General features: G+C 53.9%; 1 long non-coding RNA gene across 1 annotated transcript; it reads right to left on the bottom strand.

Annotated features, from left to right (window-relative positions):
- Window positions 1–1108: 1108 nt before the first annotated feature.
- Window positions 1109–17246, bottom strand: LOC135271870 (uncharacterized). Its single transcript, XR_010339987.1, has 3 exons — window positions 17194–17246; window positions 2912–3041; window positions 1109–1308 (listed from the first exon to the last, which is right to left on the bottom strand). It is a non-coding gene; the product is annotated as an uncharacterized LOC135271870 (long non-coding RNA).
- Between the last annotated feature and the right edge of the window lie 212 nt (window positions 17247–17458).

The raw sequence follows: 17458 nt of genomic DNA, 5'->3' as shown, positions 1-17458 counted from the left end.
ACAAAGACATCCCGACAATTAACAAGCCTTAACAAAACTGCATTTGAGAGGTGAAAGGAAGTAATTTTTTAATTTTGTCTCTCTCAATATTTCCACTATGTTTATAGACGGACACATGCCAAAAGGGCAGTTACAAAGAGAGTAGTTCTGGGAGGACAGACCAAGAGAGACTCACCTGCCATTTCAGTCTCAAAGAAGCCAATGAGAGACCGCATGAAGGACAGGATCCACTGGTCCGTCATGTTGGGCCTTTTTCTAACTGTGTTCTCATTGGAGAGAAATTCTACTTCTTCTTCCTAGGAATGAACAATCAGTTAAACACTTGCACATTGGGGTAAGTTACTATAAGGAAATCAACTTTTACAATCACTTAAACAAACAAATAACAAAAATCCCAAACACTGCTGGCAGTGTGAATTTCTGATTTTCAGCAATACTTTCAACATAAGCACCAACGTACGACATTAAGTCCTTGATTATGTTTTTGAGTGAACCGAAGTGAGTTTAGGAAAACATTACTTCTCTGCACCAAATAGTAATTAAGAATTGAGAGAGATTCTAAAACCTTGTCAGAAAGTGCAGGGTTTAATTCCTTTAAACCTCAGGAAGGAAGGACAGTAAAACTGTCTAGGACTGAATGATTGTCCACAAACTCAAAATGAGTACTGAGAAGGAACTGCCATGCTAAAGCTGTTCATTTTACCCACAATCTTCTATCCCACTCTGCAAAATCCTCCTTGATCTTAAGTCCCTGCTCCACACACAGAACTCATGTCCTGCTTTGTTTCTCTGGCAGCACCACAACCAGCCTCTAGCATACACATATTAGCTCCAGCATAGATATATCTCACATGGCTCTGTAGGTACAAAATTAAAATAAATGGTGAAAGAGAATTCGAATACCAACAAGACAGGGAACCTAGAAAGGAAGGAAGGCAGAGGCAATCCACATCTAGCCTGGGGAGGACTTGGACAGCTCGACCAACACCCAACAGAGGTCCTCTTCCCCAAATGGACCTCTAGGTTGAAAAATGCCTTTATCATCTAGAAAACTATTTGGGGAGTTGAAGATCAACAAGCACACCAACATAACACCCAAATCATAACAGAGATGTGTTGTTAAAAACCTAAGTATAAACGAAACCTAACAATTCTGACCAATAGTGTAGGAGACGCTTACATATAAAACAATAAAGACACACAAGGCAAAGCACCGGTCTGTACCTGCGCGCATCAGCACCATACTTCTGGATGATGGAAACTGGATCTGGATAATTCTTTTTCCGTTTGCTCATTTTTTGGCCGTCACTTGTAAAACAAAAGGGAGATGCCAATTAAGTCAGTCAGTATCACAGATGATCTTGATATATAAGGATACAAAGCATTTGCAAATAGGAATACAAAAAAGGAAATGGGAAGGAGTAACTCAGAAGTTAGCGTTAACAGGCCAGGCATAGTGGCTCACACCTATAATCCCAGCACTTTGGGAGGCCAAGGCAGGCAGACCACCTGAGGTCAGGAGTTCGAGACCAGCCTGGCCAACATGGTGAAACCCCGTCTCTTACTAAAAACACAAAAATTAGCTGTGTGTGGTGGTGCACACCTGGAATCCCCACTACTGGGGACGTTGTTTCGGTAAGTTTACCATCGTTTTGCTTCAATTGCTCTCCACCAATCTTCTCAGCTAAGATCGAGGTGAGCTGCACGGCGGAAGAGGGCTGCGTGTAAGAAGGCAGCTCTGTCTCAGAGGACAAAAGGCCTGGGAGCACCCGGACAGGCAGGCACTGCGTGGAGGTCGCTCCCCTCCCAGTGGCCACTGTGGAGGCATTTCATAGAAATGCTCAAGGACCATTCACATTCAGAATCAGGATCAAACCGAGAACTCATGAGGGATATCGGACAGGAGTTAGAAAATGAGTTTCTCACACAACCGGAGCAAGGAGGGGAGAACCCTGGGCTTCACACTTGCAATCCGCCGCCTTCCCTGCAGTGTGGCCCCGGTTATGTTGTCTTGCAACTCTGCCTGCATGAGTCCAATTGTCTTAGGAAGGGGCAAATGCTTCCTAAGTGCCAACGGGAAGTATCAGAATACTGGAACATATTAATATTAATATATCAACTTTCACCCAAAAAAACCTGAAAGCATTTGCAGACAGCAAAAACAGCTTCATTATCCTTTCGTTTGTATAATATATCTCTGGAAAGATGAAAAAGAATCAGAATACCCGTTTGTTACAGGAAACAAAATGTTGTGGACAGAAAAAAGTGGGAGGAAGACTGGTCACTGCCTAGTCCACTGTGCACAATTTGAATTTCGAACCATGCAAAAGTATTGCTTGGTTAAATTCAAGTCATTTAAAAGATAAAAAATAAATATTTAATACAAGCACAATATGCTGGGAAACAAAATCAAAGGCTTTCTGGCCACAGAGCCACTCTTTCCCAGACTGAGGCTTTCCAGGAAAGGCTTTCTGCCTGAACCAGGCAGAGGATCCAGATGTGGATCGTCTGACAAACACAGGGCTTCTTAGGAAGTGTCCTAAATTGTGTTTAGGAAGTGCAGCCCCTGTTGAGATTCATCAAGAGAGGGAAAGAGCCCAAATGGGAAGGAGCATGGGTTGAGGGGCACAGAAGTAGGTCTGTTGACAAAGAACGGAAGTAAAGGGGACATCAGGTTGAAGCTTTGTGCTGTGAGTCAGAAGGACAATTTAAAAGTTGCCTAAAGAGGCGCACACAGTCCGCGCTGCTGCCCTCCAGCTGGAAGGGAAGCTCAGCTCTTGCCTACTGACTGGAGCCCTGCACAGAATGTCCCCTGCCGCGACCGGTACTTACTGCAGCGCCCCTCCCCCTCTGCAGAATGTCTGGATCCTATGTTCTAAACTGCCATACTTTCAAATTTTACCTGACCTACCTGAACTCAGGAGAATCTGTTGAGGCAGGTCACTCTCTGGGTCCTGCCCTTGACTTTTCTCACCACAGAAACTGCCAGACAGCGGTGGTCAGCACCCAGCCTGAGGCGATGGCTTCAAATGGAGGTGAGTCTGTGGGGACAAGGGCATTATCCAATTCTCTGCCATGTTTCAAATCCTTGGGAATTCAAATTTCACAGTGCCCCAGGGGACAGCTGATAGGGCTGATGTCCAGGAGGGAGGAAGCACTGGATGTTCCCAAATACATCACACCTGGGGAGGGCCATGGCACCCTGAGTCTGTGGTTAGGGAGGACGGCTTCTTAGAGGTGGACCAAGGTGCCCGGGGGAATACACCATGTAGGGGAAAGGATGGAGTGGATGTATTGATTCTTTCTAGAGGGGGACAGGTCACATCGCCGTGTCTTTGTAGGGAGTGGTGGGATCGTGTTGTGCTGGTGGCCCAGGGAGGATGACAGGCAAGTCTGAGCCCTGTGTTGTGTGTCTTCAGGCACCTGGAAGGTGCCCTTCCATATTGTGCAGAGGGATTTGGACTGGACGTTTCTAGATCTTAGGGAAGAGTGGGGAGAAGTGGGCTCAGCCAGAAAACTGTTGGGTGGGTTGTCTGTGACAGAGCACGCAGTGACAGCCTCTGGGTGGGCGAGGCTGGGGCTACTGTAACTGCCGCAGCCTCTCAGCTCCCTCCCCAGAGGTGGCTTCTCCGTCAGTTCAGGTGGCTGTTGGCTCTCATTTAACAGGGGTGGGGGCAGTTGGGGAAGATCAGGCAACACGGCCTGGGCTTCCCAGCTTGTTCTGAATTGTTCGTCCTTTTGTGGAAGCTCAGGTCTTCAGACCCACTTCCTCTTGTCTGCTAGCTCATGGCCTGTCCTCTGCACTTTGTGTTACTGTGGAGAGGAAGAATTTGTCTCTTTTCCATGTCTACTACCTCATGAACAGGGGTCAGGTGTGGACTCTTGCTGGTTCTCAGTGGAAGGGTCTGGAAAGACTGGTTTCCTATTCAGTAGAGGAAGGAGAGTAGCGTACAAATAGGAAGACGGTCCTCTTATTATTCTCCTTCAAGTCAGGATGTGTGTCCTGACTGATGAGGTGCATGTGCTGTATCCCTAGTCCCCTTGACTGGAGACTGCATGAGGTCCTAGTGAACAGGGATGAGCTCCAGACAACTTTGCCACACCTGGCCTGTGGCCCAAGAACTTCTGGTTCTTGGTTGGTCACTAGATTCAGTTATTGGGAGCTCAAAGGAAAAGGACCAGAGACGGGCTCGTTGTCCCATGACCTATTCTAACATGACCAGCAGCTGTGGAAATCCCTGGACACCTCCCCTGACAGCCCCACTGCTCACTGCTTCCTGGCTGTGCTCTAATCGTGTGCAGCTGTTGCTGGCTGAGCAATCAAAGTATCTCAGGGAACGCCACCACTGCTTCTCAGACCTGCCCCCTGGGAACACACCTTACTGAGTGGCAGCCAGGACCACCGAGCACTGAGGAAAGGGTGGCCCAAATCTGACCCCTGTTTAGCACTTGCCGTGCATGGTGCCAGGACAATCACTTGCACACTGGCCATAACACATATGGGTTATCTTCAGGGTTCACAGGGTGCTGGCTTGGGACAGATTTCTTTCCAATGATTTCCTTCCTTCCTTCTTTCCTTCTTCCTCCCTTCCTCCCTTTCTCTTTTTCTTTTTCTTTTTTCTTTTTTTTTTTTTAACAGAGTCTTGCTCTGTCACCCAGGTCAGAATGCAGTGGTGCAATCTCAGCTCACTGTAGTCTCTGCCTCCTGGGTTCAAGCAATATTCCTGCCTCAGCCTCCTGAGTAGCTGGGATTACAGGCATGCACTACCACACTCAGCTGAGTTTTGTATTTTAGTAGAGACATGGTTTCACCACATTGACCAAGCTGGTCTTCAACTCCTGACCTCAGGTTATCTGCCCACCTCGGCCTCCCAAAGTGCTGGGATTACAGGCATGAATCGCCACACCCACTCTAATCAGTGGTTTTATTTTGTTGTGCTGAGCTAGGACAGAAAGGGGTTTTCAAGAGCTTCAGGAAAAGGAAGACTGAAGAGGAGACACGACCATAATATTAGGAATCTTCTGGCTTCCTATACACCTTCTGAGCGCATAGCACCGCCCTGGGGGAGGACCCTCACCTGCTGCTGAGCATGCTGAGGGCCACCAAGCCGGCGAGAGATTCATCCCTGACCCATGGCTTGGGAGATGCCTGTAAGGCTCACAGGGTCTGCCAGGGAGACCCTCAGAGGCAGCGAAGGCTTGGCTGTTGCTTCTTGGCAGACAGGGGTCAGGGAGTCTAGTGGAGCCAGGGCCAGGCTCTCTAGTGAAGCGACCCTCCCGTGGAGGAACAGAGCATGCGATACACACTCACGGACACTTACAAGCTGCAGAGTTTCCTTGTCCCACACCCTCAGCTGTTGGGACACCCCTCTGATTCCCAGTGACTAGTGCGGACCTGGAGACCCCAGCTCATTCACCTCTTTCCTTTGTCTCCACAGCATGCCCAGTGCTGGAGCCAAGTGTGACCAAGAACCCTGGCACCTCCATGCCAGTGTTCAGGGCTCTGCCCTTCACCACACCTGCTCCCAGCCCAGCACACGGGCCGACCCTCGTGATTACAGTGGTTCCTCCAGGCAGCTCTCTGGTGCTGTCTGCCTTCCCCAGCACCCCTCTGGTGGCAGGACAGGATGGCCAAGGCCTGAATTGGGCTGGGGCTTCCAACGCCCTTCTCCAGATAAAGACAGAAGCGGGGCCTATGAAGGCCCCTCAGGCACAGACCTTGGTCCTAACTCAGGCACCCCTCGTCTGGCAGGCTCCAGGCACCCTCTGCGCGGGTGTCACCTGTCCACCTCCCCGACCCCTAGCAGCTGCCCCTGCGGTGCCCGCTAGGGCTGCCCACGTCATTGGGGGCACCCGGGCCTGCGAGGGAGGCTGGTCCCAGAGCCTTCCTCCTCCAGCACCACCACTGGCTCCCCAGCCGGCCCCCATCATGGCCCCAGGGAATGCTTGTCCATGGCCACAAGGGGCTCATGGAGAGGGCAGCCAGGCTCCCTCCCAGGCCAAGGCCCAACCAGACGACTCCTGCAAGAGCGTGTATGACAACTTCCGACTCTGGCAGCACTACAAGACCCTGGCCCGGAGGCACATTCCCCAGAGTCCGGACATGGAAGCGCTTTCCTGCTTCTTTATGTGAGTGTCCTCGGGGCACCGGAGCTCATCTCGCAGCTCACCCGTAAAGAGGCTGCTGGATGGACGGGAGGTCACGCCGTTCAGGGAAGCTTGCAGGGTGGTCTTAAAGGTGACGGGTGGAGCTATGGAAGGGCACATTTTCAGCAACATTAATCTGACTGCCGCTCAGGACAGACTCTCAGGGGCCTCATCTCACCTGCCCCTCACTGTCCTGTGAGTCCGGCCAATCCTTACTTTCAAACATTGTCATGACAACGTTTACAGAAGACCCAGATCAGAGAGGGTTCTCGGTCCAACATGAGCCACGGGTTGGGTTTAGTGCACCCCAGTGCCTCCCCTTGACCTGAGTGGCAAAGGCCAGGGGCACATCACATGGAGCTGGGGGTGGGAGCTGCAGGAAACTGGCACACGCCCACTGTTCTGCTGAGGTCCAGCTGGCACAGTGGTGGTGGAGCCTGCACAAGGGATGGTCTTGGGCCCCGCACTAGGGTCCACGCTGGGCAGGTATTTGCAGCTTGGCCCTCGATCCCTTCTAGAAGAAGGGACAATGATGCTTCATTCAGAGGATGGTGAGGAGGTGACTTGAGCTCACATATGAGGCACATAGCACAGTGCTCGGCACATGCTGGGACACATTACATGATAGCTGTTATGATTACTGTCCCTATTGCTATCGCTATTGGAACTAGCCCATCTAGGACAGCGCTCCCCAAAGCCACGGGCTCCAGTGATGGCTCTCAGTGCACCACGAGTCCACGAGCCCACGAGCCCAGCAGTTCAGGGCTGTGGACTGTGGTGACTGAGGCAGCAACGCCTCAGATCTGAGGGTTTGTCAATTCAGTCCCAGTCCTGCCTCTCTCCATCCTGCAGGGCCTCTGTGACCCTGTGTCCCCCGCTGATGAGCAAACCCGTACTCCACGGGAGCTTGAGCACAACCACCAGGCAACACACTGGCCACTCCCTAGGCAAGTCCCCTGCCCAGGCTGTAGGTGTAAGGAGGCCCCATCATTGTTCCCAAAAATCTTGCCGCCCCTGCATCCTGGAACTGGTTGCATTCTCCCTTGGAGTTGAGTCCCGGTGCACTGGGGACCCTGATTCTCAGAGTGGAGTCGCCCCAGGCTCACAGGCTTGGCGTGGAGTGGGCTTCGATGCCGCTCTGCTTTGGTTCTGGTTTCTACTACTCTCAGGACCCTGAGGTTATGTCCCCAGGGGCTACCTTACTCCAGAGTCCCCAGGAAGCTGCTTAAATGCTCAGTCCTGGGGCCCTGGAACCTGCACGTTAACCCTCGCTCCCCGGTCATTCTGTGTGTGCGCTGTCTCAGTCAGTTCGGGCTCTGTCATAACAAATCCTACAGACTGGGTGCTTCATCAGGACACAGTCACGTCTCCCAGTTCCAGAGGCCGGAAGTCCCAGATCAAGGCGACAGCAGATTGGTGTCCTGGCTGGAGAGGGCTGCCTCTGGCCGTGTCCCCTTGTGGCTGAGAGGGACAGCCCTGCTGTCTCCTCCTGCCCTTATCGGGGCTCGGATGCCATGACAGGAACCCACCCTCATGACCTGCTCTAACCCTGACTGACTCCAAGAACCGACACACTGGGGCTCAGGGCTTCAGCACAGGAATGCTGGGGACACACACGTTCCACCCATAGTACTGAGTTCACTTGTCAACACTGAGGACTCGAGGGGCAGTAGGAGAGGCCACCCAGTGGCTTGTGTTGATGTTTGATCTTGGGGGGGTGTCCTAGAGGCTGAGGAGCCCACGTGGGGGAAAACAGGACGGGGACACATGGCAGGACAGGTGTGGGGAGGACAGGGGCCGGGTGTTGGGACCAGGTGGGCTTGGGATGGAGGGTAGGCTTATGGACTGGGACTGACTGCACCGCCTTACAGCCCAGTTCTCAGAACCCTGGCCCGGCGAAAGCCCAGCATGACCCTGGAGGAGCAACTGTGGCGGGCCATGCGGGAATGGCAGCACATCAGCAAGTCTGACAGGAACATCTATTACCAGATGGCGGCAAAGTGAGTCTGGGATGCAGGGGCAGAGCCCGCATGGCAGGGTAAGAGAGGGTGACAGAAGCCCGGTGGCCATGGTGGCTTCTCAGCGTGGAGCATGAGGGTGTGGACAAACACAGGCCCTCCTGGGCCCCTGCCTCTCTCAAGAAACTGCTCCTCCCTCCTAGAGTGCTCTGGGGTCTCTATACTGCCCTGGTGGGAAGCCACGCCCTGCTTGGCCTGGGGCCAACCCCTGCCTTGACACTGGGGGTCATGGAGGGAGCAGCCAGCATCACAGCCCAAAGCAGATCACCGCCAGCTGTGAGGATGGGGAGAAGCGGGGCTGGCGACTATAGACAGAGCGGGATGCACTCTCCTCACAGCAGTGGCCACAAGTCGGTTTTCACCCATCCCGGCCTGGCCAGGATTGGAGAAACCTGCGCTGGGTCAGGGGCCACCTGCGTCCAGGACACCATGAGACCCATCTCTGGCCTCCCTGCCTTTGCTCCTGGGAAGTCCCCTCCGTTAAGACAGAAAGACAGCAGCCTTGGGGGAAAGGGGCCCAGCTTATGCTTCCTCCTGACCAGGGGTCTCCCAGGCCTCGTGCTCCTGGGTTATACTTCAGGGACCCATAGTCCCAACCTCAGGACTCCTGCATCTGGGCAACATTCCTGACACCTTCTGCCATAAACCCCACCCCTGGCCAGCTGAAGCCAGGAGGAGGGGTCCCCCTGGTGCCCTCCTGGGCCTCGTGGCCCTGACTTGAGTCAGGAAGCCCTGTTGATGCCATGGGCTCTGCGGGGGCCGGGTGAGGGAGGGAGAGCCCAGAACTCTGGGAGCAGCTCCCTCTGGGACTGGGGGACAGGCCCCAGGCAGGGCCTGGACAGCCCATCCACGGCACGCCTTCCCATCCCTGTCATCGGCTGCTGCCTGGTCCTGGGGGCAGGGGGCCTGGACCCTCTCAACACGGCCTGTAACCTTTTTCACCCCAGGTTCCTGGAGTTTGAGGCTGAGGAGGAGACGCGGTTTCAGAACTCACAGCGGATGAAGGGGCCCCAGTGCCTGCCTCCTCCAGCCCTGCCGAGGCTTGAACCTCAGAAACCGTTGGCCCCTGAGGTGGTCAAGCAGCCAGGTACGGCTTCCCACATTCCCATAGGAGCCACGGCAAAGGCCAGAGGGGCCGAGGGAGGCCACTGTCCCCACACCCCATGCCTTCCTTCAAGAGAGGGATGTGCTCCTCCAATAGGACAGCTCCCAAGGGCATATGCTGGGTACTGACCAGGTCACTTCGTGGGCGGACCATGGTCACCAAGGAGGGTATTGACCTGGTCAGGTTTCCTAGCTACTCTCCCCTCGCCTGTCCAAAACTCAACATACAATCCACCCAGGAACAGGGACGAGCGGGTCAAGTACACGGCATATCGGTGGCTCCAAACTTCCTCCCAAACGATGCTGTCTCAGATGTGCCCCTCCTGCGGCGTCTCCTCTGGGGTGCTGTGGTTCAGGTGGTCCTGACCCAGCTGGGTCCCACTTCATGTCCCCAAGCCCTGCCCTCCCTCGTGTGGCGCGGGCAGGAGGAGCAGCCCTCACCACACCCATCCTCCTCCCTCCCTGCCTCAGTGTACCTTCCGAGGAAGGCCGGCCCCAAGGCCCCACCTGCCTGCCTGCCGCCACCCAGGCCCCAGCGGCCAGCAGAGACCAAGACCAACCTACTACCGCCCCGGCGGCCAGTGAACACCAAGGCCCCCGAGGAGATCCCCCCTGAACTGGTACAGGAGTATATGGAGATCATGGAGGAGCTGCTGGAGCCTCCCGCTGGGGCCACGGGGGAGCTCGAGGCACAATGGGAAGACCCAGGCCTCCTGAGCTACATTGAAAAGCTGTGCTCACAGGAAGACTTCCTCAGCAAGGTGGGCTGGCCTGAAGTGCTGGGGTCTGCAGGATTCCGGGGTGGGTAAGGGGGTCACTCGCAGGTCCTTGGAATTAAGCTCTGCTGTATGTTTGTGCCTGTCATTTCTTACTGTGTTTCTTTGTGTGTCTGCGTGGGTGTGAGTGTGGAGTGTGGACGTTACTTGTGTCTGTGTCTTTTCCTGTGTCATATGTGGGTCTGTTTGTGTGTCTCTGTCTGCATGTGTGTATGCTACCAGGTCTGTGGTCTGTGTGTGGAGCTGGTGGTCGCCATGCTATGAGACAGCTCCAGAAGGGTGGGGACGGGGTGCTCGCTGCTTTCTGCATCTCCTCCAGGTGTCCTTGGCTCCACGTTACTCCCTGCCCAGGTAGCTCTCACCGTCTTCCTTCTGTTTCCAGGTGGAGGACATCATTCACCCCCGATTCCTGGAAGAACTGCTTTCCCCAGATCCACAGATGGATCTCTTGGCCCTAAGCCAGGAGCTGGAGCAGGAGGAAGGACTCACCCTTGCCCAGGTAGAGCAGGGAGGGAGGGGAACCCAGGTACCCCGGGGGCAGGAGGGACCCGGCACACAAGCCCCACCTGATTGTCTACCCCACCCTGCGGGGCATGCTCGGCTTCTTGGGGAGCCACTCCGAGGTGGGGAGGTGCAGGTTCAGATGGAGCGGGATGGAGAGGAGCCAGGGAGGGGAGTCAGGATGCAAACTGGAGTGAGGCCCAACGGGATGCCCGGCACAGCCACACCCTCTGTCTTTGACAGGAAGCCCAGCTGCCTCAGGCTTCCCTGCCTGCCACCCAAGGCCGCCTCAGCCCAGAAGGACAGGGTCCCCAGGGAGCTCGTCAGTCTCCCTCTGCTCAGAGAGGAGGCCTCAGCCCAGCAGCGGCTCCCACCACCGAGTCCCAGGAGCGAGCTCTCTTCGGAGGCCCATCCTCTGCTCAACAGACGCCCCACCTAGGGCCTGGGCTCAGAGTCTCTGGGGCGCAATCCCTGGCTTGGGGGCTGGCTGGCCCCTCCCGGCCTCAAAAGAGAAAGGGTGACCCCGTGGTCTCCAGGAAGAAGAAGAAGAAGCGGGCTTGCAGCCAGTAGGGGGACACGGCAGGCTCTCTGGTGCCAATCCCCGAGGTGGGGCTCTGACATCTGTTGCCCCAAAGCAGACAAAAGCTTCTCCCCCAGTGCGGATTTGCTGGGCCTTAGCTTGATAGGGAAGGGTGGGGGAGGGAGGGAGGGGAAGGAGAGGGTGGCTGAACCAGAAGGGAGGGCCTGGGGGGAGGGGGAGGGGGTGGGAGCAATGCCTAGGGGGTCTCATATGTAAATAGGAATAAATATAGTGGTGTTGGGAACGCTCTCTGGGCTGCTGTCTCTGTCCTCAGGGCTGTGCTGCTCAGTGGAGGGGGTCTGGGAGAGCAGAGGGACCGGGAGATGCCAGGCACTGGGGACCCACGGGGGCCAGCCCCACTCGTTCCTCCAGGTGTAGGCTGCCCCTTCAGATGCTCCAGGGACTGACAGATGCTGAGGAAACCCTTTTCCCTTCCACCACCCACTCACAAGGCCCCGCCTGCTTTAGTTATCAGCATCCCTGGAAAATCCTGGGATGTTGAGAGCTGGCTAGCTCTTGTTCTGCCCCGTGGGAGCTGAGGAGAAGGCAACTGCCCGCAACATGGACATGGGGAGAGGCGGCCGCTCCTGCTTAACCCTCATCAGGAAGAGCTCAGGCCCTGGGCTGGGAGGAGATGTCAAGGCATCCATCCACACGGGTGTGTTTGGGATACGACGGTGGGTGGGGAGCAGAGAAAGTCCTTCTGCCGGTTTCTGGGCAGGAAAGAATCTTGTCCAACTGGCGGAAGCAGATGCTCCTTGCCGTGGCCACAGGGACTGGCCTCAGGGGCCCTCGGGGTGCTGCATGGAGCCCCCCACAGCTATGATTCCCTTCCCATATGATAACTCGACTCTTGTGTGGAATTGATGCAGACACAGATTTACACTGGTATCTCAAACAGTTCCCTCCCAATCCACCATCACAAACAGGTACAAGCATGGCCAGTCTGCCAGGCGCAGGGTGGCTGTGTCTGCTGGTCCCAGGGCCAGGGAGAGCTGGGACCCAGGCCGAGAGGGGCCGAGGGTCAGCCGCCCTTCTGCCAGGCACAGACCTCAAGAGCAGAGCAGGGCTTGCCTGGGATGTGGCACTGGCTGTCTGGGAAGTGCCCTGGGATTCGGGGGCCAGGTGTTGGCTGAAGGGAGACTTCTGGAGTCTAAGAGTGAGATGATGACTGCATCAGGAGAGGGACTGAGGCTGGGGAGGATGCTCTGCTCTTTCCCACATCGTCCGGTCCTCCTCATCTCTGCTGAACTCCCCTCACCCCATGTGGCCGACCTCTACCCCCTTACCCCTAACCCACCTCTCAGAATCTCAGATCCCAGCAGAGACAGGACCTGGCACCCGCCCCGGTTCCCTTCTGGCCAATACCTTCTTCACTGCCTGACTTCCGATTCCTCCCCAGGGCCCTTGTTGGCTCAGGACCATGGTGACTGCCAGAGCACTGGTCCCGGCACTGCCTGTATGCAGAGCTGTGGTCATGGTGCCAGGGGCTGGCCCAGCAACAGAGGCTGGTGGGGCACAGCTGTCTGGCACACGGCGGTCTGGCCCCTCTGCCGAGTGACAAAGGGAGCCATGTTTGGGGCCTCTCCGGCCCCATCCTCCCCCAGAATACACCAGTCAGCTGGACGGATGCCCCTCCGCCCCATCACTTCTGCTCCATGTGGGCAGTGTCAGAGGCCTGCCCTCTGTGGCCTTTGGGAAGAAGAGTTTATCTTGGCAAGGCATCCCCAGCTTAGCGCACATCAGCCCATCGGGGAAAATGTGGGGAGTGAAGAGTCACTGGTGGGTGATGTGCGCAGCTCCCGTGACTCCTCTACCTCCAGGACCATCCTCAGGAGACGAGGTAGCACCTCCCCTTTGCAGTGTTGAGGAATGGTAAGTGAGCCGTGTTTGAAGGGAACGTGGTCTGTACTCTGCTGTGTGTGGGTGCTCAGTCAACTTCCTCACCTAAAGATGAAAGTGACACCTCAGCTTAGTGACACCTCGGGACTCCTGCTGGTTACCCCACTGGCTGTTGTCTGCCCCACGTCCCTGTCCTTGTTTTGGCTCAACCACTCCCAGGAGGCAGAACGTGTGCTTCCTCCACCTCTTTGTCCCGCCTGAGGCCTAAAATCTGCCCCTAAACGGGGACAATAGGGGCGACTGGGGGGCTCTGACAGACTGAACGTTCGTTCCCCTCTCCCGCCCAATTCCTGTGTTGAAGCCCTAATCCAGGATAGATGATGGTATTTCGAGATGGGGCCTTTGGGAGTTCTTCAGGGTTAGAGGAGATCATGAGAGTGGGGACCTAATGTTGGGATTAGGGCCCTGGTAAGAAGCAGAGACCCCAGAGCTCTCTCTCCCTGACACGAGGACACAGTGAGAAGGCAGTCATCTGCAAGCCAGGAAGAGAGCCCTCACCAGAACCTCACCACACTGGGACCCTAACCTTGGACTTCCAGCCCCCAGACTGTGACTAATGCATTTCTGTTTTTAATATGCTCCCCCAAGTCTATGGTCACTTTGTCCTAGCAGCCCTATGGGACTAGCACAAGTTCCATCATCTCAGGAACTTCTTTCCTAACTGGTATCTGGAAAGCGTGCATCAGAGCCATGGGAAAGAATGAAGAAAGGCTCAGTCCTTTACGATGGTCAGCACGCAGCTTAAAATTGTTCTTTTAATACAATCAGTAAACTTCACAATCTGCTGATGCTAAAATAATAGAGGAGATTCAAATTAAGAATGCCAGCACTGAAAGAGAACATAGAACCACAGATCCTGTAGTCACTAAACAGGTAATAAAAGAACATACTAACAACTACATGCACACTCATGTTAAAAACTGACATGGGCAGGCAGGGCACAGTGGCTCACACCTGTAATCCCAGCACTTTGGGAGGCCGAGGCGGACGGATAACCTGAGGCCAGGAGTTCAAGACCAGCCTGACCAACATAGAGAAACCCTGTTTCTACTCAAAATACAAAATTAGCCAGGTGTGCTAGTGCGTGCCTGTAATCCCAGCTACTTAGGGGGCTGAGGCAGGAGAATCGCTTGAACCCAAGAGGTGGATGTTGCAGTGAGCCAGGATAGCGCCACTGCACTCCGGGCAACAACAGCAAAACTCCACCTCAAAAATAAAAATAAAAATAAAAATGAATTAGCTGGGCTAATCCCAGCTGCTCCAGAGGCTGAGGCAGGATAATCACTCGAACGCGGGAGGCAGAGGTTGCGGTGAGCCAAGATGGCGCCATCGCACTCCAGCCTGGGCGGCAAGAGCAAAACTCCTACCAAAAAAACAAAAAAAGAAAAAAAGAACTAGCCAGCCATAGTGGCATGCTCCTGTAGTCCCAGCTACTTGGGAGGCTGAGGCAGGAGAATCGCTTGAACCCGGGAGACGCGCACCATCCCACCCAGCTAATTTTTCTGTGTTATTGGTAAACATGGGGTTTCACTACGTTGGCCAGGCTGGTCTCACAACTCCTGATCTCAGGCAATCCACCCGCCTCAGCCTCCCAAAGTGCTGGGATTACAGGTGTGAGCCACGATGCTCAATACATCCTTTTCAATAAGCTCTCCTCTCTGACGTGACCCAAAGAGCCAGTAGCTCCTAAGATTCCCATGTGTGTCAGAAGCCTGAAGTCAGTGAGATGAAGCCCAACTTCAAGAATCGGAGGAAACCAACTTGTGGGGCAACAATGTAAAGAAAACACTGGGTAGTCTGGCTACAGTATCATTAAATTTTCTTGTTTTCAGAAGTTTGAACTCCAATAAAAGGACTTTCAATGTGCTATTTTTGCAATTTTCAGTAACAAATGTGTGTATACAGAAACAATAAAACTGACATATTCGAGTAACATTAAAAACATTTTTTTTCTTTAAAAAAAAAAAAAGAAAAGAAAAGGCTGCTGATGAATGAGTTACATGGCTTTGGCCCAGTATGGAGTGGAGCTCAATTTCAACCCAGATGCTTCTGACTTGGAAGGCCATTCTTCCAAGCATCTTTTTTCTAGTATGTTAGATATACATTCTGACTCCAGGTCTAACTCCAGAGACTACACTGTTTTCACAATACCACGTCTCCTCAACTGAACAAAGTACTTGCACAAAATGGTTGATTCTCTTCTCCCAGTTTCTTTTCATTCAGGAAAAGGGAAAGAAAAAACATTTAATTAAGCATCCAATAAATATAAACAAATACAATCTTAACATTTATATGCTTTCTCAGCAATATTCTTTTAAATGATAAACCAAAAGAATATATATCTAACACTAGAAAAAAGATGCTAGCAATTGAGGAGTGCAACCATTAACGTTGTAACTACGTACAATCAGTTAAGTCACTGGGAAGTGAAAACCACCTAAATTTCTTCCAGTTAAAACCAAATTAATAACTCATCTTATAAATATGATAGCCAAATGTGAGACACTACCCACAAAATGCAGAGGGGCACAGACAAGCCGCAGCAATATCACGACCCTGCAGTTCACAAGTAAGGGAGACACACCATTATCTGAGATATACTGGAAGGACACCGATACATATGGCACTGCAATGGCTGTTTCAGGAAACATCCATTTACACAGTTTCCTGGATTTCAGGCATAAAAACATGACTGAAGACATATACCGGCCCTATTGCCTTGACAATTCATAACCATTGTAACAGTTACCATTTCGCTACTCAGAAGATTATTAAAAAATCGTATTTTTCATAAGACTCTACGGCCTAAGACCTACTACCCGTAACTCTGACATACAAATATTGTACAACCTTAATATATAATTATCAAATCTGATAACCAACGTTCTGTAAATTACCAGATATTACAATATTTTGGTGTTTACCTGTTAACCAAGCTGGGGCGGGGGAAGGTTGGAAGAAGCCTCATTTTACCTGCCCTTTCCAAAATTTCACTTCAAGACAGTTCAAAAACTCAGTATGTCCAGGTATAAATCTCCAAGTTTGTCTAATTTACACTGCTTAACAAAAGCGATGTAGACAACAATTACTGTATCCTCCATCAATCTTTTCAGATTGCACAGAATTTCTTCCAAAAAACTCCAATAGAAAAAAAGACAGGTGTTTCCGTTTTAGTATGTACGTCGTCTTTCGCACAAGTCAGTGGAGAGTGAAAGCCTTTAAAACGTTTCAACGTTCCTGGTATTGCTTTCCGATCAACATGATAAAATAGACAATCCATATTTGCCAAGATTAAAAACGCTTCCACCACGTACGGAAAATCTCTCCAAAAACACAAAATCTAATTCAAACATTATAAATAACAAGAGAAATGTAAAAACAATTGCATAAACAAACTTCCAAATGCGTATGGGGTTGACAATACTGAAGCCATTACTCAAAAGAAACCTCTGTAAAACCAAGAACGCACAATCGACGCCGGAGAAAGCCAAACCAGAGGGGCTGCGCGGTCCCGCATTGCAAATTTCAACACACTCACTCCTAGACGAATACATCCAAGGCCACTCACTAAGGAGAAGAAAAGTGCGTGGCTCTCCAGAGCACGCAAGTTTCGCCGCGCGCATCACGAAGGGAGCTGCGCCGGCGCGAGGACTGGCCGATGGGCGTTCCGGCAACCTACAGCTTGCAAGGACCACGGCCATCCCCCGGGCCTAGGAAGGGTGGCCCGAGGGCAGGCCCGCGTCCGCGGGGTGACCCAACCGGCCCCTCCCCCGTCCCCGCGTCCGCCTGCACAGCGCCGCCACCCCCGAGCCCGCCGGCCTCCCAGTTCTGCTTCAAACAAAGCGCGCGCTAAGAGGCCGGCAACGGCCAGGCAAGTGGAGACAGGAGAGTGGCGGCCATGTTGGCTGGGGGCGGAGGAAATGGGAAGACGGAGGAGTACGGGCCGGCGAAGAAGGAGCGCGCGCCCGCCCCGAGGCCGAGGCCCGCCCCGCCCGGGTCCCCGCCGAGGACCGGCCGGCAGTGGGCGCGGTACGGGCGCCGCCGGAAGGACAATTCCCCACCGGAACCCGCGCGGGCCGCGCTCGCCTGCACCCTCGGCCAGGCCGCCGCAACCCGCACCCCGCCACGGGCCTGCAAGACCCACCCTCCCCCGCGCGGACCTCACCTGCTGGCCGCTGAGGCCGCCGTCCACATGCCCGCAGTTGCCGCCGTTACTCGTTCGCGCTCCAGCCAGCCCTAGCCCGAGCCAGAAGGCGCCTCCACGCCGACGCTCCCTCGCGGCAGACGCCAACGACTCCGCAATAGCGAGACCACCCGCGCACTACTCCCGACGGACTGCAACTGCAACACTGGCGCTCGCTACGCAGACGCAGTGGAGCAGGACGCAGGCGCCGCGTAGCGGGGCGGGGCCGTGAAGCCAGGCGCAGGCG

Source organism: Aotus nancymaae, unplaced genomic scaffold (assembly GCF_030222135.1).
Source record: "Aotus nancymaae isolate 86718 unplaced genomic scaffold, 86718_ANA_hifiasm-v0.15.2.pri h1tg000094l, whole genome shotgun sequence".
Lineage (NCBI taxonomy): Eukaryota > Metazoa > Chordata > Mammalia > Primates > Aotidae > Aotus > Aotus nancymaae.
Note: the sequence above shows the minus strand (reverse complement) of the source record. Positions and strands in the feature narration are given on the sequence as shown.